The 11,982-nt window shown below is 35.2% G+C and overlaps 1 long non-coding RNA gene across 1 annotated transcript in view; it reads right to left on the bottom strand.

Moving 5' to 3' along the window:
• Positions 1 to 2,060, bottom strand: part of LOC148942196 (uncharacterized) — a 63,338-nt gene extending 61,278 nt beyond the window's left edge. The window contains exon 1 of the long non-coding RNA XR_016143162.1: positions 1,952 to 2,060. This is a non-coding gene — a long non-coding RNA (uncharacterized LOC148942196). The remainder of the gene's footprint in view (positions 1 to 1,951) is intronic.
• Positions 2,061 to 11,982: the final 9,922 nt, after the last annotated feature.

Consider the following 11,982-nt stretch of genomic DNA (forward strand, 5'->3'; position numbering starts at 1 on the left):
ATTTGAACAATTAACCCCACCTACTTTCGATCTTCATCAGGATGCGGAGTTTAATAATGGATATGTACCTGCAGCACGGATTAACAAGTTAATACAGAATTTAGGTTCAAATAAATAGGCTACCATGGTTTTTCCATGGTATTCATGTAAATTGTAACCATGGATATTCATTGTTTTTCCAAAGGTATGGTCTCTTCCCTAACGTCAGGTGTTGCAGAAACACCTGGCCTACTTTAAAATCGGTTCTTATTAAATAATTTCCTTATTAAAGATGGCATCACCTGATCCAAACGACTGTTTTCAAATGATTTTTCAAATTTAATGATTCCAATAGTCACTACGAAAGGTCAATAAGATAAAAAAAAGACGCCTCGTTGTCTCCTGAAGATTCTCTTTTTTTCCTGTGCTCTTTTGGCGCAAGTAAAGCCTCTTCACAGGAAAAATGATGCTCACTTTCTAACTTTGTTTCACGGAAACCATTGACCAAGCCAAAAACCATTCAAAGCAAAATCCCTGTAAGAACATGTGCAGTTACGGGGTAGGGGGGGGGGGGGGAAGAGTTGTGGAAAGGTTTTCGTCTCATGTATACGAATTATACCCCCCCCCTCCTCCACGCACCAGGAAATCATGACCCACGCACAAGATATCATGAAAATACCATTATAATGTAAAAACTGTGGATGGTGCAGAAGATCTTATCAACTTTTAATTTTTACAATAAAGAATACTGTTATTAAGAAAAAAATTGAAAAAAAATTAGCAATAGATTATTTTCTTCTAGTCTGAAACCCAGTTTTTCCAAAAAAAAAAAAAAAAATACTTGGAAAAAAAAACCACAGTATTTGCGGGTTCATAGTCAGTTTTAGGGGCAGATTCCTCCCAGATGATCAAAACTTGCACTAATTACACGAATGGAGGGATGAAAAACACCAACGAAGGAGCCTAGGTTTTGTTGGTACAATCCCCAAACATCAATTCTGTATCCACCTCTATCTATATAAAACCACGTATGAAATGGCAGCATCCCAACTACTTGGTTAGCCTACTTGATTAGGCATCCCAACTACTTGGTTAGGTCTTTTGTCATTAAACACCCAAAAAGTATAGTTTTTCACTTTTCTGGGAAGGGGGACTTGTGAATCAATAGGAATATAACCTTCCAGGAACCTTCATAAAACGAAGCGTCATATACCATGCTGGTACATAAGCAAGAACGTATAAATATTTTTTTTCATTCGGGAAGGGGGGGGGGGGGGTACAAAACAAAAATTCACAAAATGCATTGAAAAATATTTTATATTCATTTTTTTTCCTTTTTTTAGCTTCGTACAGAAATTTCGGGGAAGTTCAAATCCGGTAACCGCCCCCCCTCTGGATACGGCCTTGTACATAAGCATTTTCTACGCTTGAGTACTCACTTCATATCTTTACATGAGACACAAACAGCACAAAGAATCTGATCCTAAAAAATACACAAAAAAAAAACAAAAAAAACAGTCACACTACAAACCATTCAATCGTCTGGTTCCTAGAGAAGGGCAAACCCAAAGAGTACGAGTAACTTATAGCAGTGGAAATTGGCGCTAGCGTATGCAAAAAAAAACCTTAACGCCATCTAGCGTTTAGCAGCACTTGACATTTTTCGAGCTTCGTAATCGTTTTCTGTCAGGAACTGATATCAGACACTTATTACTACACTCATATTACCAATTACACAAATTAAATTAATTATTGTTATTATTATACTTAAGAAAATGTAGTGTCACCAAACGCTAGATGGCGTTGATGTTTTTTACACTAGCGCCAGTTCTGACTCTTATGGGTCACTCATACTCTTTGGGACAAACCATGAAAAGGTTAAATGGGAACTAACTTCAACATAAGGAATCTGAGTCAAAAACAAGATAATTTTAGTTCTAGGTTATCAAGAGATATGGCTTCCAAAACTTACCTTTGGGGGCAAATTTTTCAGAATTAATCTTGAAGATGTCATGACAATGATTTTGACTTTTCTATTCCTTTTTCAAGCTCTGCTGCTTTCTCCAAAGTTCAATTTAACTAAAAAAAAAAAAGGGAGAAATATTAACATCCTGAGTTACAGGATCGAAAAACCACTTCATTTCACGACCTTTATATGTTTACACTAAACAGTTAAGCTCAATTAGCGGTTGAGTCAGACCAATATGGTACTTCTATGTACTTTCATAGAGTATAACCCCTTTGTATTAGGGCTGATTACATCATTATCAGTCGTACCAGCAAAAATGGACAGATGCCTTTGAGAAGATTCCAATGTATGGTAATTTGGATATGATAGCCATTTCTATTTTTTGTTTTTTTTTCCGCTAAGCTTTTTAAATTTTCTCCCTCAAAGTTTGGACAATACCGGCAGGTGTTAAAATATTTACGCATACCTAATTGTTAGGAAATGGTATCATAGGATATATTCAGGGAAGTATATGAAACTGCCAAAGTGGTTTCTTAGACCTGCAATTGTCAACTTTTGTTGTTTGGGCATGGTAACTGTTTTAGTGGAAATGGGTGTGGAGAGGAGGAGCAGGCAGAGGAGTTTCACTTTGGGCCCTCACTCATGCAGATTAAATATCCTTGCATGACTCTCACTTTAACAAGGCACAACATGTGCAACTTAAATCTATGAGGCTGTTTGAGGCTGTATGAGGCCTCCGTCTTAAATTGGCTGTTTCAATAATTTTGATCCTGAGGTCCGGGCCCATCCCACTTAGGTAGATAGATAGATTTGTTTTCCATATATCAGTAAAATAATTAAATAACAATCTACAAATCCCCACAAAGGATCCATGGCCTGTAGGAGGGGGATTATGAAAAGATCAAATAAACATTAAACATTTAAACGCTTAACATTTAAACAATATAAACATAACAATAACATTTAAACATATAAACATAAGCATTTGAACTCTTAACATGTAAAGTATTTGCTTCATAAAATGGAGAAAAAAAACAAAAGCAAGGAGAGTTCACTAAATAAGCTTTATCAAACTACAATGAATCACAACATCTATGTAAAAAAAAATTAAATGAAAAAACTATTGGCAACAGGCAAAAGTAAAGAAAATTAATCACATGAAAACAATATTTTTTTACTAGTCTTTTGAAGGTGCCAAACGAGTGGCATTCTCGAGCCGAATCAGGAAGGGTGTTCCATGTCAAATGACAAGCAACAAGAGGATTAAAATCGGATCTTAATGTTGGTGTATGGGAATTTGGATATTTAGAGAACTACGGAGTTGATAATTTGACTGATCAGATGCAAAAGAAGACGCAAATCTAAGGGACCTAGGATTATCACCATGGAGCTGAAGAAAAGCGAAAGCCGCACAGGAAAGAATATAAACTTTTTAATATCAAGTAATGGTTTAGTTGCCGAACGATTTACATCCTGGATAAGATTTATAGCTTTATCGTAAGTATTCGAAAGCGGTTTGAGAAAAGAAGGGAAAGTAGATATCCATATGACTGGACAATAAGAAACATAAGAATGAATTAAGCTATGAAATAGGATTCTTAGAATTGGTCCTGGAAAAATATGTTTTAGTTTTCTTAGAATACCAAGGTTTCTGCAAACCTTCATTTTAATCAAATCAATATGGTGTTTAAAAGATAAATTTTCATCTAGGGGATACCTAGGAAACGGACATGGCCATCCTTTGGTCTACCAATAAAGCCTTTGGATATATGAATTTCAGATAATTGAAGAAAAGTCTGGGATATACGAGAAAAAACAAAACTGGTTTTAGAAACATTTAAGGCAATAGGATTAGCATCGAACCGAATTGATACTCTCTCGAAGAGATCCACTGACTTTGTACAAACTTCATCCTCTGTTCTCCCAGAAGTAATAAGGGTGGTATCATCGGAAAAAGTAACAAGAGAATCCAAGGTATGCAAAATATAGTTATGGGTACGGGAGACTGTTAGACGACAGCAATAAAGAGGATTTTATTTCTAACTGCAAAAATTAGGTCATTTATATAAATTAAAAACAGTGCCGGCCCTAAAACTGACCCTTGAGGGACCCCCTGGTCAACACTTGATGGTGAACGAAAAAGTCGATCAACAAATAAATAGAAGAACACTGTGGGTTAAAGAATTAAAGGCTTTACAAACATCCAGAAACAAAGCAGCAGGAATCAAAAGGGAGTCTAGGGCAGAAGGAAGATTATTCAATACAACTGAACAAGCATGCTCAGTTGAATGATTTGCTAGAAAACCAAATTGAAAATCGTGAAAAAAATCTTTAGAAGTAAGAAAATTATTAAGACGAGAAAGCATCTCCTTCTCAAATATTTTGCTAAACACAGACAACAACAAAATTGGCTGATAGTTGGCTGTATCATTTCGTGTCCCCCATTATATAATATGATGACTCGAGCACGCTTGAGACTACTCGGGAAAATACCATTCTGAAAGGAGAGGTTAATAAGTTTTTTTAAGGGAGAAATAATGGAAGGAAGTGTGAACTTAATTACTTTAGTAGAAATATTATCAGGGCCAGACGACGAAGAATTTTTCAATCCCATAACAATTTTAACAATTTCTTTCACCGTCGCTGGTTCCAAAAACATTGACTTCATACAAGGTGGCCCAAGATAAGACCTGAAGTTGGATCTTGAAGGAGAAGAACTAACAGCAGAAGCGGTCCTTTTACCAATATTCGCAAAATATGAAGTATATGCATCTTGAACATTCAGTTCACCTTCGATGATTTTGCCATTGAGATCCAAAAAAGAAGGGGCTGATGGAGACTGAAAAAACGGCCTAAGCACAAAACCTGCCAAGTTTTTCGTGTATCACAGTCTGAAAAACAATTAAAATAAAACTGGGACTTGGCCTTTTGACACACGCAGGATTATAAATATTCCTATAAATTTTAAATCGCTGAAGGCAAATAGCTTTCATTGAAGGGCTAGCAGACTTAAAGGCCCTCCAGAGATTATTTTTTCTCCTACAACTCCTAAGGAGACCAGGGGTCATCCAAGGATTTAGAGAAAAAGCATTCTTAGACTTACGATTAGGAGGTGAAACAGAAAACTATCAAGAACAGCTTCTTTAATAGACTCATAAAAAGTATCCAATCAAACAGTTCGTGGTAACAAACTTTAAGTAAGGAGCGACTCGGCTCAATGGTAACCGAAACTCTAAAAAACGGAATGGTGATACCAATAGATACATCAAAAGAATCAGATTTTAATTCTGATTTCAAATATATAAATTTCATCAAGTTTAATGTTACCCATCAAAAGTTAAGCGCCTGAAAAAATTTGGCTGATTTTCGAGAAAAGGGGGAAAGACCCACTAAAAAATATAGAAATTCAATGAAAATCACACCATCATATTCAGTGTATCAGATAACACTACTGTAGAGGTCTCAAGATCCTATCTACAAAAATGTGGAATTTTGCATTTTTTGCCAGAAGAAAGATCACGGGTGCATGTTTATTTGTTTGTTTTTTTTCCCAGAGGTGATCGTATTGACCCAGTGGTCCTAGAACATTGTCGGAGGGCTCATTGGAACGGAAATTAAAAGTTCTAGTGCCCTTTTTAAGTCACCAAAAAAAATGGAGGGCAACTAGGCCCCCTTCCAAGCTCACATTTTCCCAAATTCACTCGATGAAAATTTCAAGACAACCATTTTATTCAGTATAGTTGAAAATCTAATAGATGTTTCTTACGATGACTTAATCCCCCATAGTTCCCAGGGGAAGGGCTGCAGGCTGTGAACTTTGCCCATTGCTTACGTATTGTATTGGTTATTGGGAAGTATACAGACATTTTCAGGAAGAATTTTTTTCTGGTGAGGAGGGGGGGAGGGGGGCTGAAGGAGGGGGTTACTCGGAAGAATCTTTCCGTGCAAGATGTTTCTTTGGGGTAAGGGACATTTCTATGAAGGGGGCGCCGGATTTCCAAGCATTATTTAAAATACGATCAGAAATTAAATTAAAAAAAAAACAAGTTTTTTCAACTGAAAGTAAGAAGCAACATTAGAACTTAAAATAAACAGAAATTATTACGTATATGAAGGGGTTCTCCCCCAAGTCAATACCTCGTTCTTTAAGCCAAAGATTTTTTAGTGCTTTCATAAGAGCTATTTATTCTAATTAACGGCCTTTTTGATTAAGAGGTAATTTTTAAAGAATTGGAACAAAATTCGAACTTTAGCTTAAAGAGCAAGGTATTGACTAGGGGGCGAACCCCCTAATATACGTATTAAAAATATATGAATATAGAAGTTCGTTACGTAAGTTATTTTGTAAGTTACATATATTTATTACTAATAAAAACATTCGTAAATAAAACTAAACAAGTTTCGAGAAAGCCATTTAACCAAATAAAATTAAATTAATATGCAAATTTTGTTTTAATTATTCATGTACGGTGAGCCAAGATCAAAACCTGCATTTATTCAAAAACATTCAAAAATCAAATAAAAAAACAAGTTTCTAAACTGAAAGTAAGGAGCGACATTAAAACTTAAAACGAACAGAAATTATTCCGTGTATGGAAGGGGCTTTCCCCTCCTCAACGCCTCACTCTTTACGCTAAAGTTTGACTCTGTCTCAAAACTTTATTTTTTAAAACAAAAAAAAACTTTAGCGTAAAGAGCGAGGCGTTGAGGAGGGAAAAGCCCCTTCCAAATACGGAATAATTTCTGTTCGTTTTAAGTTTTAATGTCGCTCCTTACTTTCAGTTTAAAAAACTTGTTTTTTTTTTATTTAATAAATTACCAAAATCAGAATCACTCTCAAAACCACCCCAAGAAATTCTTGCCATCCTTGGCCGAAGAACCATCAATTCCGCTTTACCAAATATAAATAGCGTCTTATCAGACTCACCAGTCTTTTCATTAGTCAATTTATTAAAACAGCATCTAGAGTCTACAGAGAAATGACCAGAAATATAGCTCACTAAAACATAACTTTGGATCAAGGTAGCTGTACAGAAAATATTGTCAATCAGAGATGACGTACTCTCTGTTATGCGAGATGGGATACATACAGAAGATAAAGTACCTGCAGCAAGCATGGACGACAAGCATGAAGCAAGCATGAAATTTTAGATCAAGGTAGCCATACAGAAAATATTGTCAATCAGAAATGACGTACTCTCTGTTATGTGAGATGGGATGTATACAGAAGGTAAAGTACCTGCGGCAAGTATAGACGAATGAGGATTCAAAAATACGGAAGACCTTATATACATCGATTTAAATTAAAATCTCCCATTATAACTATTTCTTCCGACTGTTTGAGGATGGTATCTAGTAGATCATTGAGGGTGTGTAGAAACAGTGGAATAGAGCCACTAGGAGATCGATAAATAATAACAACAATTAAATCCTTACCCCCACATTTAATATCTACGAAAAGTGACTCAAAGACACTTTCGATATTTCAGGATAAATCCATTCTAAGAGAATATGGGAGATTATTAGAAATATACGAAGCAAGACCACCCTTGGCCATCTTTTGTCAATTCAGTCATTCCATTTTATAACCTTGCAAATCCAAAAGCATATCATTTTTAGAATCTAAAAAAGTCTCGCTTAAACAAACAACGTCAGGTAGCCCATCAGAAACAATCTGTTTTAGATGTCAATTGAAGAACAAAGACCCTGAATGTTGAACTGAAACACCGAAAAATATCCATCCCGCTTGACAGCATCCCCTAGAGTAAAAACATATTTACTCATTACTACGTGGTTCATTGTGTTCAAATGACTATTAACATGCCCGATATAATTATTAATTATGCTTACAACATCTAATGGGTTATTTTCAAGCTCAAAAAGTCGTCCAACAACTGGGGGCATTTCTAATTTGCCAGTAAAAAGGACAACAAATTTTAGATGTGGCATTAAATCATAAAACATACATGCAATAAAAAAAAAAAAATTTAACACACCAACCCAGAAAAAAAAACCATATATAAGCACAACCCGTGAATGATTAAATCTTTTGTATCATTGATTGACCAGGTGGTTTAGCCAAAATTTGCCCAATCACTTTTGTGGATCAGGTAATCCAAAACAAGCCAAGGAAACGAAATACACAATACAAAGTCATCTGACAGAAATACAAAATAGACAGAAATTATAATCAACAGTGAAGCAACAGTGATCTCTCTCTCTCTCTCTCTCTCTCTTCTTCTCTCTCTCTATCACTATTTCTGTAACACTTTTCTCTTTTCAAACTACTGTCTTCCTATTAGTCGCTTATATTGTTTTTTGTTTTGTTTTTTTAGGCAAAGAAAACAGCTTCATCTGCTGCTAACTTAGCTGCGCGAGCAAAATCATCATTAAATGGCTCCATTAGCTCCAAATCTCCACTTTTGAATCAAAGTACAGAACCATTATCTCATTCAAATGGCGTTTTTATTGACATTCCTGTTAATGATTACAATGAAGTTAGCACGGATTTGCCCTCACCTAGAAGTATTTCTTCAAAAGATGTTGATAGAAATATGCTTGTGAAAAGTGTAGTGATAAAACTAAAGTGTAGTGACTACTAAAAAAATTTAGTAGTGATATTAAATTTTTACAAGAATAAAATTATATTTTGCAGTTTATTGCTGTAATTTCTTAGCAATATAAAACTATATAATGTGGCAGAATCAAATATTTATGCTTAGTGACTTGAGAACATCGTCAACTTCTTATAGCAACACATGTTTTATTTCTTTTGTTCTCAGTGGTTGCATTTCCATTTCCTCCTTGTAAAATTGGTTTACAGCACAGATGAGATTCGAGTATATCAAAACTTTCCTTTTCAAAACTAGTTGGCAAACATAAATTTGCCAACTAGTTGACTAATAACTTCTCCCCAGAAAAATTTAATTTTGCCAACTAGCTGGAAACACAGTTTATAGACAGTAAGCTTATCGCAGATCATTTCTGGTCTTCGTTCTTGGTGCAAACAAAAAGCTCCTCCCACTTATTTCTGCATTAGCGGGATCAATGTTTCTGATTGTTTCCAACAAAGTGCAATATTCGTAATAGCGGGTTTCCACTTGTTTCCCATTGGATCACAGTCTGACTTGTCTACCCATGAAAATATCTGACTTCGCTTATGTTTGCATCTGCAAAAATGTTCTCTGGAGCACTCGCACCCTGGTCCAGGTTTTTATAATGGGTGAGATAGAGAATGATCATACTGGATAATTCTATAAACTGTGGCTGGAAAGAAACATTGGCCCAGAAAACAATTCATTTTCCAACCAGTTGACTAATAATAGTTAGAATTTATTGTGAATAGCATAAAATATGTTAATAATACAGGTTTTTTTTCAAATATAATTATCACTATTGTTACTATTCAGTTACAACTTCTGTCTCTATCCCTGTCTCCCTGTTAATGGGAGATGTAATTTGAGTTACTTATTGGGCTTTGAAGCCAGGGATTTTTTTTTTATTAATTCCGAAGATAATTAGTTTTATACTACCTGGTCCAAAAAGTCAGATTAAATTTTTCAAAGCTTGGAGGGTTATTCCTCCTGTCTGTTAAAGGAAACAGATGCATATTTGAAGTTCATTTATATATTGCATTAAATGTACATAAATTGTGTATGTTTCTTCAGTGATATGTCTTTTTTTCTTTACTGGAAGGATATTTTTGTCTCATTCTTAGAATTTGTAATTAATTTTTTGGTAAAATTCTACTTTAGCTACTTTCGACTATTTTGGAAAGGGGTTATGTTAGGACAATAAAACTTTCAGGGATGGGTCTATGGGCTAAAGTATGTCCCGGGAAGGTATTTTGAAGTACCTACCTCCACCCCTTCTCCCTCTAGAGGATCCTGACCTTTGATGACCTTTAAAATTATGTGTTATAAAAGGGAAACCTTGCAATATAGATCATCTGCTTAAATGAATACAGCAATAATTTTGTCATCTTCATAACTTTGCTCAAACCTAATTTATAAGGTTTTAAAGATATGTAAATACATTTCCTAAATTTTGAAAAAAAAACCATAAATTTGCCAACTAGTTGACTAGTAACTTCTACCCAGAAAAATTTAATTTTGCCAACTAGCTGACTAATAACTTCTCCCCAGCAAAATTTAATTCTGCCATCTAGCTGGAAAGAAACATTGCCCCAGAAAACAATTCATTTTCCAACTAGTTGACTAATAATAGTTAGAATTTATTGTGAATAGCATAAAATATGTTAATAATATAGGTTTTTTCAAATATAATTATCAGGTTAGGTTAGGTATATTTATACAACAGTTCATATAATTATCCAGTAAGCTTATCGCAGATCATTTCTGGTCTCTGTTCTTGGTGCGAACAAAAAGCTCCTCCCACTTCTTCGTGCAGTTATTAATAGCGGGTTTCCACTTGTGTCCGAGAGTTTCGCGTAAAGTGCATTATTCGTAATAGCGGGTTTCCACTTGTTTCCGATTGTTTCGCATCTGACTTGTCTACCTGTGAAAAGATCTGATGCCGCTTATGTTTCTACGTTCTCTGGAGCACTTGCACCCCAGTCCGGGTTTTTATAATGGGTGAGATAGGGAATGATCATACTGGTGATTTATACCTAACCTAATATATATTTATACCTAAATTTATATGCAGTATCTGTGATCAAGTTACAATCATGGTAAAACCTAAATAATTGGTTTTAGAAAGTTGATTTAAAGCTACGCTATTCATATAAATATTATTTTATGAGACAATAGGGGTTTATCCAGGGTACCAGTTCACCCAGGGTTCTATTAGCCTTTTTAATCAAAAGATTCACACTGGATGATGTTAGTGAAAATGCAGTGTCATCAGCAAATGATGTACAGTAGGTAGTGCCCAGGGACATAAGTAGGGGCTTAGCACTGAACCTTGTTGATTTCCACATCGGACACAAAAAGAAGAGGGTTAAGAAAAGAGATATATATATATATATATATATATATATATATATATATATATATATATATATATATATATATATATATATATATATATATATATATAGTGTGTGTGTGTGTGTGTGTGTGTGTGTGTGTGTGTGTGTGTGTGTGTGTGTGTGTGTGTGTGTGTGTGTGTGTGTGTGTGTGTGTGTGTGTGTGTGTGTGTGTGTGTGTGTGTGTGTGTGTGTGTGTGTGTGTGTGTGTGTGTGTGTGTGTGTGTGTGTGTGTGTGTGTGTGTGTGTGTGTGTGTGTGTGTGTGTGTGTGTGTGTGTGTGTGTGTGTGTGTGTGTGTGTGTGTGTGTGTGTGTGTGTGTGTGTGTGTGTGTGTGTGTGTGTGTGTGTGTGTGTGTGTGTGTGTGTGTGTGTGTGTGTGTGTGTGTGTGTGTGTGTGTGTGTGTGTGTGTGTGTGTGTGTGTGTGTGTGTGTGTGTGTGTGTGTGTGTGTGTGTGTGTGTGTGTGTGTGTGTGTGTGTGTGTGTGTGTGTGTGTGTGTGTGTGTGTGTGTGTGTGTGTGTGTGTGTGTGTGTGTGTGTGTGATATATATATATATATATATATATATATGCTAGGAGGGGATTTCTTTCCATAAATAATAGATGCTTCCATGCTAATTTTAGGATATACATTTTCTTCTAACCCTTCTAAACACAGACAATTTGCTGTCTTTTCATACTGGGGCCTTTTCAAAGATATTTGATTATTAAAGCAAGTCTGATTTCTAACAATGATATCTACTAAGCTTTATACTTTTGTTTTTTTAAGGTTTTTGAATTGTTGCATTCCCTTGTTAAAATATATATAAATATTTTGGCAATTAACAGCCACTGGGCCCAGCATTTGCCATGCAGCAGGCTTCTATATGTGAATTTTCATTGTCACTTGTCTTCTAACTGCAGACAATTTACTGTTTTTTTCATACTGGAGTTTTTTCAAAGATATTTGATTATTAAAGAATGGGTAAATATTTGCAAAATCATATTGTTGAGTTACAACTAAAGTGAATATACCACTAAATGCCCTTTTTTAAGCTCTTTATGAA

The sequence above is a fragment of the Artemia sp. Qi Xiang Cuo genome, chromosome 17 (assembly GCF_049724085.1).
Source record: "Artemia sp. Qi Xiang Cuo chromosome 17, ASM4972408v1, whole genome shotgun sequence".
Lineage (NCBI taxonomy): Eukaryota > Metazoa > Arthropoda > Branchiopoda > Anostraca > Artemiidae > Artemia > Artemia sp. Qi Xiang Cuo.